This window comes from Muntiacus reevesi, chromosome 7 (genome assembly GCF_963930625.1).
Source record: "Muntiacus reevesi chromosome 7, mMunRee1.1, whole genome shotgun sequence".
Lineage (NCBI taxonomy): Eukaryota > Metazoa > Chordata > Mammalia > Artiodactyla > Cervidae > Muntiacus > Muntiacus reevesi.
This window is the reverse complement of record NC_089255.1, coordinates 36,603,596-36,620,105: the sequence shown is the minus strand read 5'-3', so window position 1 is coordinate 36,620,105 and position 16,510 is coordinate 36,603,596. Positions and strand designations below refer to the sequence as shown.

The 16,510-nt window shown below is 40.2% G+C and overlaps 1 protein-coding gene across 2 annotated transcripts in view; it reads left to right on the top strand.

Annotated features, from left to right (window-relative positions):
* The first annotated feature begins 3,550 nt into the window (after positions 1–3,550).
* Positions 3,551–16,510, top strand: part of ZNF106 (zinc finger protein 106) — a 55,672-nt gene continuing 42,712 nt past the window's right edge. For both annotated transcript variants that reach the window (XM_065941744.1, XM_065941743.1), the window contains exon 1: positions 3,551–3,698. The gene's annotated coding sequence lies outside the window, so the exon portion shown is untranslated. The remainder of the gene's footprint in view (positions 3,699–16,510) is intronic.

Below are 16,510 nucleotides of genomic sequence, written 5' to 3'. Positions count from 1 at the left end.
CCGCAGTGGGTTGCCATTTCCTCCTCCAGGGGATCTTCCCAACCCAGGGATGGAACCCATGTCTCTTGTGTCTCCTGCATTAGCTGGAGGATTTTTTAATTAATTAATTTGTGACTTGCTGGGTCTTTGTTGCTGTGTGAGCTTTTCTCTAGTTGCAGAGTGGGGGTTAGTTGTGGTGCATGGACTTCTCATTGCTGTGGCTTCTTTTGCTGTGGAGCATGGGCTCTACGCGTGCTGGCTTCAATAGCTGTGGTACGTGGGCTCGGTAGTTGCAGCTCCTGGGCTCAAGAGCAGGACAGCACAAGAGTTTTCTCCAAAATGTCAACAGAGCCAAGGTTGAAAAACCCTCATCTGGGATTACCTTGATGCTCACCAACAGATGACCTTGGTCTTCTACAAGCTTTCCCTTGGACCATGGCCCTGAGCTTATAAGGTAAAACAGTTCTTCCATTGTATGCCTTTAAAAGAGAGAAGAATGCGGTTCATACCCCACATCTTGGTGTTTCAAAGACTTGTGATGTCACAAGTACAGAATGGGAATAAATTCTTTAATCCTCCAGAAGCCAATCTGGACTTACACATAGGTGGAGGGAGCTGCTTACTTTCATCTGAGGCACTGAAGGTCTTGTCAAACAAGCAATATTAGAAGTTCAATAATATAGGAAATTCACATCATTATCAACTTTAATGTAACTTGATTTATCTGAGTAGTTTTAGGCACTAAAAGAAGATCCTGACGTAATGGGCATGGGCTAAATTTAATGAATATAAATAAATCAAGTACTAATAAGAATATAATTATTGGTGTTAATGGATTATCTGCTTTATGATAGGAATCAATTATCTGCTTTATGGACAGGCACTTGACCTATGTTATGTCACTTAATCTCAGCAACATCCTGAGAGATCGAGGTATCTATCTGAATTTTAACTCTGCGGGAAGTAAGGTTCGCGAAAACTTGTAATTTTCCCAATATCACAAATTACTAGTACTTAAGTCAAGATTTTCAGACTTAAATTGAAGAAAGTAGGGAAAACCACTAGACCATTCGGGTATGACCTAAATCAAATCCCTTATGACTATACTGTGGAAGTGAGAAATAGATTTAAGGGACTAGATCTGATAGACAGAGTGCCTGATGAACTATGGACAGAAGTTCGTGACATTGTACAGGAGACAGGAATCAAGTCCATCCCCATGGAAAGAAATGCCAAAAGGCAAAATGGTTGTCTGAGGCAGCCTTACAAATCGCTGTGAAAAGAAGAGACGTGAAAAGCAAAGGAGAAAAGGAAAGATATACCCATTTGAATGCAGAGTTCCAAAGAACAGCAAGGAGAGATAAGAAAGCCTTCCTCAGCGATCAATGCAAAGAAATAGAGGAAAACAACAGAATGGGAAAGACTAGAGATCTCTTCAAGAAAATTAGAGATACCAAGGGAATATTTCATGCAAAGATGGGCACAATAAAGGGCAGAAATGGTAGGGACCTAGCAGAAGCAGAAGATATTAAGAAGAGGTGGCAAGAATACACAGAAGAACTGTACAAAAAAGATCTTCATGACCCAGATAATCATGATGGTGTGATCACTCATCTAGAGCCAGACATCCTGGAATGTGAAGTCAAGTGGGCCTTAGGAAGCATCACTACAAACAAAGCTAGTGCAGGTGATGAAATTCCAGTTGAGCTATTTCAAATCCTGAAAGATGATGCTGTGAAAGTGCTGCACTCAATATGTCAGCAAATTTGGAAAACTCAGCAGTGGCCACAGGACTGGAAAATGTCAGTTTTCATTACCGTCCCAAAGAAAGGCAATCCCAAAGAATGCTCAAACTACTGCACAATTGCACTCATCTCACACGCTAGTAAAGTAAATCTCATTCTCCAAGCCAGGCTTCAGCAATACATGAACCCATGAACTTCCAGATGTTCAAGCTGGTTTTAGCAAAGGCAGAGGAACCAGAAATCAAATTGCCAACATCCGCTGGATCATTGAAAAAGCAAGAGAGTTCCAGAAAAACATCTATTTCTGCTTTATTGACTATGCCAAAGTCTTTGACTGTGTGGATCACAAGAAACTGTGGAAAATTCTGAAAGAGATGGGAATACCAGACCACCTGACCTGCCTCTTGAGAAACCTGTATGCAGATCAGGAAGCAACAGTTAGAACTGGACATGGACCAACAGATTTGTTCCAAATAGGAAAAGGAGTACGTCAAGGCTGTATATTGTCACCCTGCTTATTTAACTTAAATGCAGAGTACATCTTGAGAAACACTGGGCTGGAAGAAGCAAGAGCTGGAATCAAGATTGCTGGGAGAAATATCAATAACCTCAGATATGCAGATGACACCACCATTATGGCAGAAAGTGAAGAGGAACTGAAAAGTCTCTTGATGAAAGTGAAAGAGGAGAGTGAAAAAGTTGGTTTAAAGCTCAACATTCAGAAAACTAAGATCATGGCATGTGGTCCCATCACTTCATGGGAAATAGATGGGGAAACAGTAGAAACAGTGTCAGACCTTATTTTTTGGGCTCCAAAATCACTGCAGATAGTGATTGCAGGCCATGAAATTAAAAGACACTTACTCCTTGAAAGGAAAGTTATGATCAACCTAGATAGCATATTAAAAAGCAGAGACATTAGTTTGCTGACAAAGGTCCATCTAGTCAAGGCTATGGTTTTTCCAGTAGCTATTGTATGGATGTGAGAGTTGGACTATAAAGAAAGCTGAGTGCTGAAAAATTGATGCTTTTGAACAGTGGTGGTGGAGAAGCCTCTTGAGAGTCCCTTGGACTGCAAGGAGATCCAACCAGTCCATCCTAAAGGAGATCAGTCCTGGGTGTTCATTGGAAGGACTGATGCTGAAGCTGAGACTCCAATACTTTGGCCACCTCATGCGAAGAGTTGACTCATTGGCAAAGACCCTGATGCTGGGAGGGATTGGGGGCAGGAAGAGAACGGGACGACAGAGGATGAGATGGCTGGAGGGCATCACCGACTCGATGGACATGGGTTTGGGTAGACTCGGAGTTGGTGATAGACAGGGAGGCCTGGCGTTCTGCGATTCATGGGGTCGGAAAGAGTCGGACACGACTGAGCAACTGAACTGAAGTCAAGATTTGAACTCAGGACTGTCTGTTCTGAAGTTCTTGCAAGTTTCAATAAGTTTCAGTAAATTTTACAAGGAAAGAGTTATTGGAAATTTAGCCACAACAGTTGCCACTGCCTCGGGGAACGGTCAGAACTTAGGAAGAGTGTAGGAGCAAGAGGGAAGGCTAAAAAAAGCAAAAAGAATGGGAAAAAAACGAGGGAGGCTGTTTACAGTGTTACAGCAGAGTCCAGTGCAGCGGGATAATTCTTCTGCCAACTGGTCTGCCTTGTGATCTTCCATTCTTTTGAAGTAAAGTCTCGTTCCTCTGTGTCCGTTGTTCACTCTCTTGTGTTCAAATAAAGCTAGGTTGTTGAGAAAGGCGGACCGTAGAGACAGGGGGGAAAAAAGTGAGAGCGACGGAAGCGCTGTGCGCCTGCGCTCTGGCGGCGGCGGCGGCGGCGGCGGGGTTTCCCGGTGGGGAGCGGGTCCGGAGCGGGTCCGGAGCGGGCCGCCGGACCCAAAGCTGAGGAGGGTGGCTGGGGCGTCAGTGGGCTCCCTCGCCGGCGCCTCGGGGGCCTGATGGAGTAAGGGGTCGGCTGTGAGTGTGAGTATCAAAGGGCCGGGCGGCGCCGAGGCGTATCGGAACCCCAGGGACCTGGTGGTCTGCGCCTGTAGGGAGGATGTGGGGGTGCGGGAAGCGGCGGGTCTCTGCTCCTGAGGGCTGCGGCGCGGGGGCTGCGGGTCGTCCTCTCTTGAAGGGGTCGCGCGGGATTACGGGCAGGCGGTGCTTCTGGCCTCTGGATACAGTGTCTCGCGGGGGCGTTCCGGCTCTGCCCCCAGGTCCGGCGGGAAACGTGGTTCCAGAGGCTTGACCTTTCGGGGAGGTCGTTGACTTTCGCCCCCAGGGCAACAGGGAGCCCATAGACCCAGGTACCCCTTAAAGGCCTACGGGTCTCAGGCTGCGGACCTCTTTCCACCTCTTGTGACAGACAGCCTCTGTTCTTTTTCCTCTTTCGGACTTCTTTTCTGGTGGGATGCGTCTTAATAATAGCTACTAATTAAGAAGAGCTTACTGTGTGTCAGTTTAACATTTAGTCCGAATTTCAGTGCATAATTATGGAGAGGAAATGCTTTGCACGCCACTCCCCCTTCAGTCTGCTCAGTTTAATCATCTTTGAGAATCAGATTAAGCCGTCTTGTTGGAAGTTTATTTCCATGGCTTTTAACAATTTGGAACTCCATGGTAGTTAAGGAAAGTTCTCTTAATCTAGCAAATGTCTTTATCCACCATAAAGTTTTATATCAGATTTACTCAAGGCAAAATAACTTTTGAACACTTACCAAGAGCCTAATACTATTCCAAGCCCCTTGGAAAATCTTAAAATTTGTTTTAAACCCTGGTCTCAAGTTAGTGAAACAATAGAAGATAATATTTAGGTTCAGTTAGGGTTTATCTAGCACCTACTACACATGTGCCAGATACACTCAGGTCTGTCACAAAAAATTAATGAGATATTATAATGGAAATTTTTTTTTGGCGCACATTTCAGATAAGTTTGATGATAATTTGCATAACCTAGCTAGGGAAGTGGTGAAATTCAAATATGATGGAAAGGTTATTTTCCCCATGTTACATCAAGTTAGATATTGTTAAGCACTTTTGTTGAGAAGCAGCTATACTACAGTTACAGTTTCTAGAGTTAACTATTGAGTCTAGAAAATGATAGCCTTAATTAAAGATACTAGATGGTTTTAAAGTGGCTTGGAAGGAGTTAGGACATGTAGAGTCTGATCAGGTTAGTTCAAATCAAATTGCTTTGATTGAAAGACAGATATTTAAAAAGGAAGAACTGTGAATGTGATTATTGTACATATAAATGCATAGAATATCTCTGTTAGAATACATAAGAAACAGTGATGAAGTGGAGATGGCTAGGAAACAGGAGTGGGAGAGGAATAATTTTCTCTTTTTTTGTGAGCCTTTTTGTTTTATTTCTTTATTATGAAAACTTTTAAGCATCCAGAAAAGTAGGGAAGATACTATTTTGAACCCTCTGTAAATTGATCACTCAGTTTTTAAAATTCCTTAATAGTTTGCTGTATTTGCTATTTTTATTCCTGATATTTCACCCTAAATACTTAAATATGTGTCTCTAATGAAAAGAAAATTTTTTCTATGTAACCCTATATAATAATCACACTGAACAACAGTTTATGTTATCTAATACCTGATCCTTATTAAAAATTTCCCCAAATTATCCTATTTTCTTGTTTTTGCAATTTTTGATCCGTCTATGCATTGAGTTGAGTGTTACATCTCTTGAAGTCTTTTTAAATCTAGAAGTTAATCTTTTTTCTCTTTTTTCATCATGACTCAATGAGAGTAATACAGTTATCCAGATACCTGATTGATTCTTAGTGTTATCTATTTAACATGTTACCATAAAGTTGAAGGTAGAGTAATACTTGATTCGTTCAGGTAAACACTTTGGGGACTATGTCAAAGATCAGACTGCGTACTGTAGTTTCCCCCCCAGGAGTGATGGTGAGATTGCTTAGTGGGTTATGGTAGTTAAGTCTGAGTCCTTCTTTATAAAACTGCATTTCACCTCTTTAAAAACAGCTGTAACCTCAGATATGCAGATGACACCACTCTTATGGCAGAAAGTGAAGAGGAACTAAAAAGCCTCTTGATGAAAGTGAAAGAGGAGAGTGAAAAAGTTGGCTTAAAGCTCAGCATTCAGGAAACTAAGATCATGGCATGGCATGGTCCCGTCACTTCATGGGAAATAGATGGGGAAACAGTGGAAGCAATTTCAGGCTTTATTTTTTTTGGCTCCAAAATCACTACAGATGGTGATTGCAGCCATGAAATTAAAAGACACTTACTCCTTGGAAGGAAAGTTATGATCAACCTAGATAGCATATTAAAAAGCAGACACATTACTTTGCCAACAAAGGTTCGTCTGGTCAAGGCTATGGTTTTTCCAGTAGTCATGTATGGATGTGAGAGTTGGACTGTGAAGAAAGCTGAGTGCCGAAAAATTGATGCTTTTGGACTGTGGTGTTGGAAAAGACTCTTGAGAGTCCCTTGGACTGCACGGAGATCCAACCAGTCCATCCTAAAGGAGATCAGTCCTGGGTGTTCACTGGAAGGACTGATGCTGAAGCTGAAACTCCAATTCTTTAGCCACCTCATGCGAAGAGTTGACATATTGGAAAAGACCCTGATGCCAGGAGGGGTTGGTGGTAGGAGGAGAAGGGGACGACAGAAGATGAGATGGCTGGATGGTGTCACCGACTCAATGGACATGAGTTTTGGGTAAACTCCGGTAATTGGTGATGGACAGGGAGGCCTGGTGGGCTGCAATTCATGGGGTCTCAAAGAGTCAGACATGACTGAGTGACTGAACTGAACTGAAGCCCTTTTGTACCTTTATAACTTTAAAACTAGTGTTAACTATTCAAAACACAAATAATTACCTTTAAAAAGACAAAACTCACTGCAAGAAATTGTCTTTTTTTTTTTTTTAGAAGATAGTTTATTTATTTATTTATTTATTTATTATTTTTTTATTTTTTTATTTTTCAGTGGGTTTTGTCATACATTGATGTGAGTCAGCCATAGAGTTACACGAATTCCCCATCCCGGTCTCCCATCCCACCTCCTCTTTTTTTTTTTTTAAACTGAAGCTCTGATAACTAGGTGACATTGTTCTCAAAGAAGAATTGAAGTTTGGAGAGATCAGAATTTACTCATGGTGGTAAACATATTAGGTATTTTTGTTTAATTCCAAGGTCACGCAGTTTCCCACCATATTTTGTAAACTATAAACTAGTGTATAAATGTAGAATTGTTATTACTCTTGGTAGTTATACTATTTGTCCCCTTGTATCTTTTTAGATGGATAATCAGTATCTAGTGAAATTACACGTTTTGAAGTATCAGTAAATTGGAATTGATCTATGTTGTGTGATAGCCAGTTAGAACCACTCTGTAAGTTCAAAATATGTAGAAGTCAGACTTCTTGATATTATGAGTTTCAAAAATTGTTTTTATTTAAAAAATGATAATACAGTTAACCATTGAACAACATGAATTTGAACTGTGTGGGTCCACTTACATACAGATTAAAAAAAAAATACAGTTTTGTACCATGTGGTTGGTTGGATTTGTGTGTAGAGAAGAAAGTGCAAAAGTGCTTATAGTGAAAGTAAATCCTTGGCCCCCAGATCCTCAGATCCTTTTCCCAGAGGCAGTGACTGTTAATAGTTCTTGAGTATTCCAGTAGGGATCTTCTACGTGTGTATATGTCATCTGGGTAAATTCTGACATTCATATAAAGAACTATCTTAGTAGTATAACCTAAAGCAATAATACTCTTGAAGGTTATGCTCCAGTTTTTATTGTCTCTAGTCCAAATATCTTTGCTGATTTCTGCTCATTCATTCAACAGATATTGAATACCTATTCTGTACCAGATGATGTGCCAGGTAATGGGAATAAAATGGTGAACCACACAGGCATTCCTGCTTGCTGTCATGGAGCTTGCACTCTATTGGAAGAGGCATTCATTAAGCAAATAATTATACTAGTAACTAAATATAGAAAAGATTTAGTACCTGCTTTGTATAAAACAGTATGGATTTTCTAATTTATAGAGGACTCCTCATAGCAGCCCTCTGACATTGGTACTGATATTTTTATTCTATAAATGTGGAAACTGAAGTATAGAAAAATTAAAATGGAGCAGAGTGAATAGAGGATGTTTAAAATGCTGAAAGAAAAATCTGACAGTCTAGAGTTGACTCATTGAAAAAGACCCTAATGCTGGGAAAGATTGAAGGTAAAAGGAGCAGGGGGCGACAGGAGGTGAGATGGTTGGATGGCATCACCAACTCAGTGGAGGTGATTTTGAGCAAACGCTAGGAGATAGTGAAGGACAGGAAAACCTTATGTGCTCCAGTCCATGGCGTTGCAAAGCGTCGGACACGACTTGGCGACTGAACAACAACAACATATGGGTATACAGTAAACTGGGTGTAGGATATTCACTATAAAATTCTTTTAACATTTCTGCCTTTGCAATTTTCCAAGATACAATATAGGGACAAAAATCAAGGGACTGTTATGATCAGGTTTGCATTTTAAAGAGATTACTTTGGCTGTGGGTATAAGGAATTAGGAAAAGTACAGGATTCCTTCTCAAATATTTTTTTTTCTCAAGTAGTTTTGAAACTTAGCAGGGCCTTGTGGGGCTCCCAGGCACAGAGGCCTTTCTGTCCTCCATTTCTTGCAGTCAGGACTCTAGTTTCTGTGATCTTCCTAGAGTTCTAAAGGGCAGATTCAAACAGTTGCTAGTCAAGGGAGGAGCAGCCAAGAAACCACTTGAGGCAACATTAAAGATCAGAGAAGCTCATCAACTTTAGGAGACTGAGACCACCTGAGATGAGATTATGGACATTCACACCCTAGTCTTGTCAGAGACCCCACCTTTCAACCACTGTTATGAAAACCCTCATCAAGTTGAGACAGTTTTTTGAGGCAAATACCAGGGTGTGTCTTCCTTTGCTTGGCAAAGCAGTAAAGCTATCATTTTCAGCTTCACCCAAAACTCTTGTCTCCAGGGTTTCATTTGGCACTGGTGTACAGAGGCCAAGCTTTCAGCAAGTTTCATAGGGGTTGCTGAGACCACTTAGGAGGATATATTATACAGGTATTCTTTTTAGGCTGATACTTTTTTTTAATCCAAAATGTTACATTTAATCCAAAACTATACATTTAGATAGTTACAGATGGAAAGGAATAAAGTTTTATTAAAGTATATAGGAGATAGAGAAAGCTTCTGACATAGGCATCAGAAGGGGGCAAAAGAGTACCCCTAGGCTGATACTTTTAAGCTAAGTTTGAGCCTGGGAAATTTTTCAAGCCCTTGGAATACTATACTTTTTAACAGCAGCTAATTTTGTCTAAACATATTTTTTTACTATATTGCTGACATTTTGAATATGTCATTGCCTCATTCCAGAATGCATGTGAACTTTTCAGTTCAGCTCAGTTCAGTTGTTCAGTCGTGTCCAACTCTTTGCGATCCCATGAATTGCAGCACGCCAGGCCTCCCTGTCCATCACCAATTCCCGGATTTTACTCAAAACTCATGTCCATCGAGTCGGTGACACCATCCAGCCATCTTATCCTCTGTTGTCCCCTTCTCATCCTGCTCCCAATCCCTCCCTGCCTCAGGGTTTTTCCAGTGAGTCAACTCTTCGCATGAGGTGGCCAAAGTATTGGAATTTCAACTTCAACATCAGTCCTTCCAATGAACACCCAGGACTGATCTCCTTTAGGATGGACTGGTTGGATCTCCGTGCAGTCCAAGGGACTCTCAAGAGTCTTTTCCAATACCACAGTCCAAAAGCATCAATTTTTCGGCACTCAGCTTTCTTCACAGTCCAACTCTCACATCCATACATGACTACTGGAAAAACCATAGCCTTGACCAGACGAACCTTTATTGGCAAAGTAATGTCTCTGCTTTTGAATATGCTGTCTAGGTTGGTCATAGCTTTGCTTCCAAGGAGTAAGTGTCTTTTAATTTCATGGCTGCAATCACTATCTGCAGTGATTTTGCAGCCCAAAAAAATAAGGTCTGATACTGTTTCTACTGTTTCCCCATCTATTTCCCATGAAGTGATGGGACCAGATGCCATGATCTTAGTTGTCTGAATGCTGAGCTTTAAGCCAACTTTTTCACTCTCCTCTTTCACTTTCATCAAGAGGCTTTTCAGTTCCTCTTCACTTTCTGCCATAAGGGTGGTGTCATCTGCATATCTGAGGTTGTTGATATTTCTCCTGGCAATCTTGATTACAGCTTGTGGTTCTTCCAGCCCAGTGTTTCTTAAGATGTACCCTGCATATAAGTTAAGTAAGCAGGGTGACAATATACAGCCTTGATGTACTCCTTTTCCTATTTGGAACCAATCTGTTGTTCCATGTCCAGTTCTAACTGTTGCTTCCTGATCTACATACAGGTTTCTCAAGAGGCAGGTCAGGTGGTCTGGTATTCCCTTCTCTTTCAGAATTTTCCACAGTTTCTTGTGATCCACACTGTCAAAGGCTTTGGCATAGTCAATAACTCTACACATAGACATCACCAGATGGTCAATGCTGAAATCAACTTGATTATATTCTTTGTAGCCAAAGATAGAGAAGCTCTATACAATCAGCAAAAACAAGACTGGGAGCTGACTGTGGCTCAGATCATGAACTCCTTATTGCCAAATTCAGACTTAAAATGAAGAAAGTAGGGAAAACCACTAGACCATTCAGGTATGACCTAAATCAAATCCCTTATGACTATACAGTGGAAGTGAGAAATAGATTTAAGGGACTAGATCTGATAGACAGAGTGCCTGATGAAGTATGGACGGAGGTTCATGGCATTGTACAGGAGACAGGGATCAAGACCATTCCCATGGGAAAGAAATGCCAAAAGGCAAAATGGTTGTCTGAGGAGGGCTTACAAATAGCTGTGAAAAGAAGAGAAGTGAAAAGCAAATGTGAACTTTTAGTAAACTAAATTTGCAGATACCACTACTTTGTGCGTTCCTGACAAGTCGCTTCAGTGGTATCTGACTCTGTGCGACCCTTTGGACTGTAGTCCGTCAGGCTTCTCTGTCCCTGGGATTCTCTAGACAAGAATACTAGAGTGGGTAGTCATTCCCTTCTCCAGGGGATCTTCCCCACCCAGGAATCAAACCTGCATCTCTTAACGTCTCCTGCATTGGCGGGTGGATTCTTCACAAATTAATGGTTTTTTAAAATACAAGACCAAAATTAAATAAATAAATAAATAATAAAATAAAATACAAGACAAAGGCATTTAGAAAGCTATTAACATCAATTAAAACTGCTAAAGTAAATGCTTTACTATGTTACACATTACTCCAGTATTGTGATATGATCACCCATTGACTTTTCTGTAAAAAGAATTATGAAAACAATTGCTGTTATAATCATACTTGTATAAAGTGGATGAAAATTATTGAATGAACCATTAGCAGTAAGATGCATGGAGCACAGCAAAGCTTTTCGAGAAGAAAGGTGAACAATTGTCAAGGCCTCCTCAGCTTGCAGTGATTGTAATTCATGTTATAGAACTTTAAATTGCTTTGTGGATCTTTGGGATTGCTATGATATGTTGAATACAGGAATGCAGACTTTTAAAATGTTAGTCACTCAGTCATGTTCAACTCTTTGCAACCCCATGGACTATAGCCCATCAGCCTCCTGTGTCCATGGAATTTTCCAGGCAAAAATACTGGAGTGGGTTGCCCTTTCCTCCTCCAGGGGATCTTTCCCACCTAGGGGTCAAACCCATATCACCTGCGTTGGCAGGTGGATTCTTTACCAGTGTGCCTCCTGGGAAGCCCAGGTGGGCTGGAAAGAAAACTTAAAACTATTAAATGCAACAAGCTACTCAGTTAAACTTTTAAAAGTGTTTGTATAAGTTATCTTTGGACTTATGACCAACTCTGTTACCTAATGGTAACCTTAGATAGCATTTTTGTTACTTTGTTAGAGCTGACATTTTCCCACTTTGTTTCTCAGTTATTTTTCCCTCTAGGACATAATGCTTGCAAGTTCCAGAATTGACAAGTATTGGAATCTGATCATAGTTCTGATTCCAAGATAAAGAATCAGATTGTGGTCTGCCCTGTCTATTTTCTTGCCTAGTGATGGGCAATCTGAACAGCCTCATTAATTGGATGCTTGACTTTGAATCACTTTTCCTGAGTCACAGCCTTAACTTCCTGTCTTTGTTTTAACCCTGTGTTTTCTAGTAAAGAGTGGTTGGTATATATATATATATTCCTGCTGAGTGTTGTGTTAGGGCAGATAATATAAAAATGCTAGTAAGTAAGTGCTTATGAGCTTATGCTCCATCAAATATACTGGATTCAGGAAACAAGCAATAACTTGCCTTGGGAAACAAGAGCCAGCCAGAACTCAGACCCAGTAAATAGGACAGTCTTTGAAAGTTACGGTTATAGGTTCCTATGCCCCAAAATGCTTCCTGACCTTTCTTGTCACTTTACTAAAATGCCTTCCTTAGCTAGGAGCCTTGAAACTTTCTGGGGAGTCCTACTCAACAAAATGAGGGCTTTTTGGACGTGCCAGTCATATCTTTGATCCATAAACTGGCCATCCTAGGGGTAATGGCAGAAACTTGTTCTGTCACTGAACACTGTCTTTCTGTTATTCTGTCTTGATCACCAGAAGTCCATTAGTTTTCTTTCGGGGTTAAGGTGGAGACACAGAAAGTTATCTGTGAAATTCAGAAAAGGGATTCTAATCTTTGAGTACCAGCCCCCCTACCCCCAAGAAACCAATAATTAAGCTTTTGTTCTTCAGCATTTTACAGTATATTATTGTCATTTGGCTTTATATCAAAGTTGAAATATCTTAAGTACTACTGTGCTTAGTTGTAATCTATGTTATAGGTATATGAAAAAACAGATTCCTTCCTCATGGTAGGGTCAGGGAGATCAGACATACCCACCATCAAACAACCTGTTATTACTTAGGTAGCAGGTTGTTTTAACAGTTAAATGGGATAACGTGAAAATATTTCAGATAAAGTTCTTTGACACTAAATGATGTTTTCCAGCCTTGAGTTTCATAAATATTTAGAGGAATAATCTGATATTGATGTTTGAGATGGACTACAGTGTTATGAGATAGTGATTACTTAAAGGCTGACTTGCTGACCAGTTTAAGTCACTTTTGAGAAACTAGCTGAAGGATGGGGAGAGCATGGTGAAGTGCAGAGTGGAATGTCTGGAGACTCTAATGCAGTAATAGTTCTGCTCTGCCTTAACAGCTGTATTTCTTTTTATTTATAAGCTATGTAGGTGATTCTAATGAACTGCTTTAAAACTTGTTCATATATCGGGAGCAAGAGTTAGGGCAGGAAATGTTAGTGAGTACAGCAGTTGGGGGAAGGGAGAAGAATAGAAATAAGTTCCTGCAGGTTTATCACATTGAAGAGTATATAACATAAAATTAAAAAATTGAAATCTGTCAGGATTTGTTGACTAAATGTGAGAAACTGAAAGAAAAGAATCTGATATGTAAGGTACTTACTATAGGATTTTTTTTAGACTTATGACTAAGAAATATTGCAGGTATTTCTCATAATTCATTGGAGAAAATTTGAAAGATTACATAATGAGTATATTTAAGTGATATGGGGGAAATATAAGGTGGTCCAAGTGAGGACAGCAGTTGTTTATTCACACTTACTTGACCTGTATAATGTAACCTCTCAAACATTTTGAGATTGCAGAGTTGGATGGTTTCTATTTCCTTGACTTCTAATCCTTGTTAAGACCATTAAATAGAGCAGTGGTTCCCAAATGGAAGGCTGTGAGTTAATTTCAGTATTTCAGAAACTGTAATGGAAATTATATTTTTACCCAGTTTAGGGATGTGCAAGTTAAAGTGCTTTTGTCTTTTTAGCTGGAATCAACTCAGTGTTTTTAAATACAAGGTCCTTCTTAGTAATTAAATACTTTGTTAGCAGTTTACACTTTTTGCTTTTTTACGAAAGTTGAAATTTTTACAAAAATGAAACCCAATTTATGCAAGTTAGAAATGTGAAGCTCTTGAAAAGGAAAATGAGCTGTTGCTTGTGCCAGAAAATCTCACTTTTTCATTGATTTTATTGCTTCCAAGATTCTGTTTTGCTTTAATGGGTAATAATTTGAAGCGATATTAAAAACATTTCTGGCTATATTATCACTGTTTATGCAACTCCTAGAACAATGCTTGCTGAACGAAATAACAAAATAGTGCTTGTAAATAGTAACTAAAGTTAAAGTAAATGTTAAATGAGAATTAGAAGAATAATTATGCTTTGACACTTAGCACTAGAGTGGTTTGTGTTAATTTTGAGATTTAGGGTAAATTAGTAATATTGAAGGCATAAATAGTACTATATCTATCCATACAGGTACATTTCTTTGTTTTAGTAGCTAGTTGACATTCAGCTTTCTCCAGTGTTCACAATTTTATCCTACATTTTGGTTTTGATACTTTGTTATTGAGGATAATTATTTCAGACATTCAATAGTGGTATGGAATCGGTTGCAATAGAAGGAAACTACTGTGTGTCAGGAGAAGTAGAGGACCTTTAGGCTTCTTTTTCATTGGTTCTTTCACCATGTTGTCTAGGGCGTTCAAGATTAAATTAGGGTAGTTTATAACTTCATTATCTCACAGTTTTAATTCCCATAAGGAACTTAAAGCCCAGATGAGGATGCAGATAACTCTATTAAATAGAGTCTGCTATTTTGTGTGTGGAGAGAAAAATAAGTTTGCTTGGGGAGTGGAATTAAATTCTCAGGTAGGGCATCCTTGCAGAGATGCAGGAAGAAAGTATGGTAGTGCTGGAGGGCTGTAGAGACCCTTCTGGTCTTAATCCAAACCTCAGTATTTATCCAGTTATCTCTGTCTCATATTTAATAACCCAAGAAAATCCTATTTGGAACAATTCAGTAAATAATTACAGAGTGCCAACGGTATGCCAGACACTGTTTTCAGTGTTAGAACCTGTACTAGTGAATTAAATATACAGTCTCTGTTCTTGTGGAATTTAATTTGTAATTGGGGATACAGAGAATAACAATATATACTATGTTAGGTAGTAAAGGATACTTGTTACAGATATTTCTTGCTGTTTAACAAGCTATTGTGAAATTCCTGACTTGAAACTGTTATTTTATTGATTCTTACAATTCTTTGGGTTGAAAAGGGCTCATTTACCTGGTTCTTTAACTGGTCTCACTTGGGACACCTCATTGGCAGCTGGGCCTGGAGAGCCCAGCATGACTGTCAAACGGCCCTGGTTGTTGTTTGGGTGCTCAGCTGTGCCCTCAGTTTTTTCCCGTTTGGCCTCTCCATGTGTCTGGGTTGTAAGAGGAAGTGTTCCAAGTGCACAAAGGCCGAAGCTGCAAATTTTTTAAGGCATGACCTCAGAAATTGCATTGTCACTTCCATTGTATTTTATTGGTCAAAACAGGTCACAGAGAGGGACTGTACCTTTTGATGGGCAGTGGTGACAAAGTCACATCGCAAAAGAGAACATGGGGTGGGGAATGGTGTTGTGGCCATCTTCGGAAGCTGTCTACCATTGTACTACTAAAAAGTAAAAAATTAAGCAGGTTATTAGGGGGATAGAAGAAATGGGGGGCAGGAAGTACAATTCTATAGGAGGACAGGGAAGGGCTCTCCGACGAGGCAACTTGAGAGAGTGATCCATGAGAACCATAAGTATATCTGAAGGAAGACTATTCCAGGCAGAGAAAACAGGACATAAAGAAAGCCACAGGTGGGAAAATCCCTAGTGTGATCAAGGAACAGCAGGAAGGAGGGCAGTGTAATTTGAATCGAGCACTACAGGGAGAGTGATCGGACATGGAGTCAGAGTGTGAGAGAGAAACGGATTTTGTATTCCATGACAAAGGACTTTGTATTTTCTATTAGTGAGATGGACATCTGTTAGAAGATTCTGAGCAGAGGAGTTAAATGATCTGACTTAAATTTTAAAAGAATTCCGTATAACTTCGTGGCAAATAGATGGGGAAACACTAGAAACAGTATCTTTATAAATAACAAGAGACTTTATTTTGGGGGGCTCCAAAATCACTGCAGATGGTGACTGCAGCCATGAAATTAAAAGATGCTTGCTCCTTGGAAGAAAAGCTATGACCAACCTAGACAGTACATTAAAAAGCAGAGATGTTACTTTGCTGACAAAGGGCCATCTAGTCAAAGCTATGGTTTTTCCAGTAATCATGTATGGATGTGAGAGTTGGACCGTAAAGAAAGCTGAGCACTGTAAGAATTGATGCTTTAGAACTGTGGTGTTGGATAAGACTCTTAAGAGTCCCTTGGACTGCAAGGAGATCAAACCAATTAATCCTAAAGAAAATCAGTCCTGACTATTCATTGGAAGGACTGATGCTGAAGCTGAACCTCCAACCCTTTGGCCACCTGCTGCAAAGAACTGACTCATTGGAAAAGCCCCTGATGCTGGGAAGGATTGAAGGCAGGAGGTGAAGGGGAAGACAGAGGATGAGATGGTTGGATGGCATCACCGACTCAATGGACATGAGTTTGAGCAAGCTCCGGGAGTTGGTGATGGACAGGGTGGACTGGCATGCTGCAGTCCATGGGGTCGCAAAGAGTCAGACACAAGTGAGCGACTGAACTGAACTGAGAATATTTGGTTGCTGATTGGAGCATAGATCATTGTGAGGATAGACGAAAGTGAAAATAGGGAGTCAGGTCATCCGTGCTCTCCTCCAGGGAATCTTCCCAATCCAGGGATGAAACCCAGGTCTCCCACATTG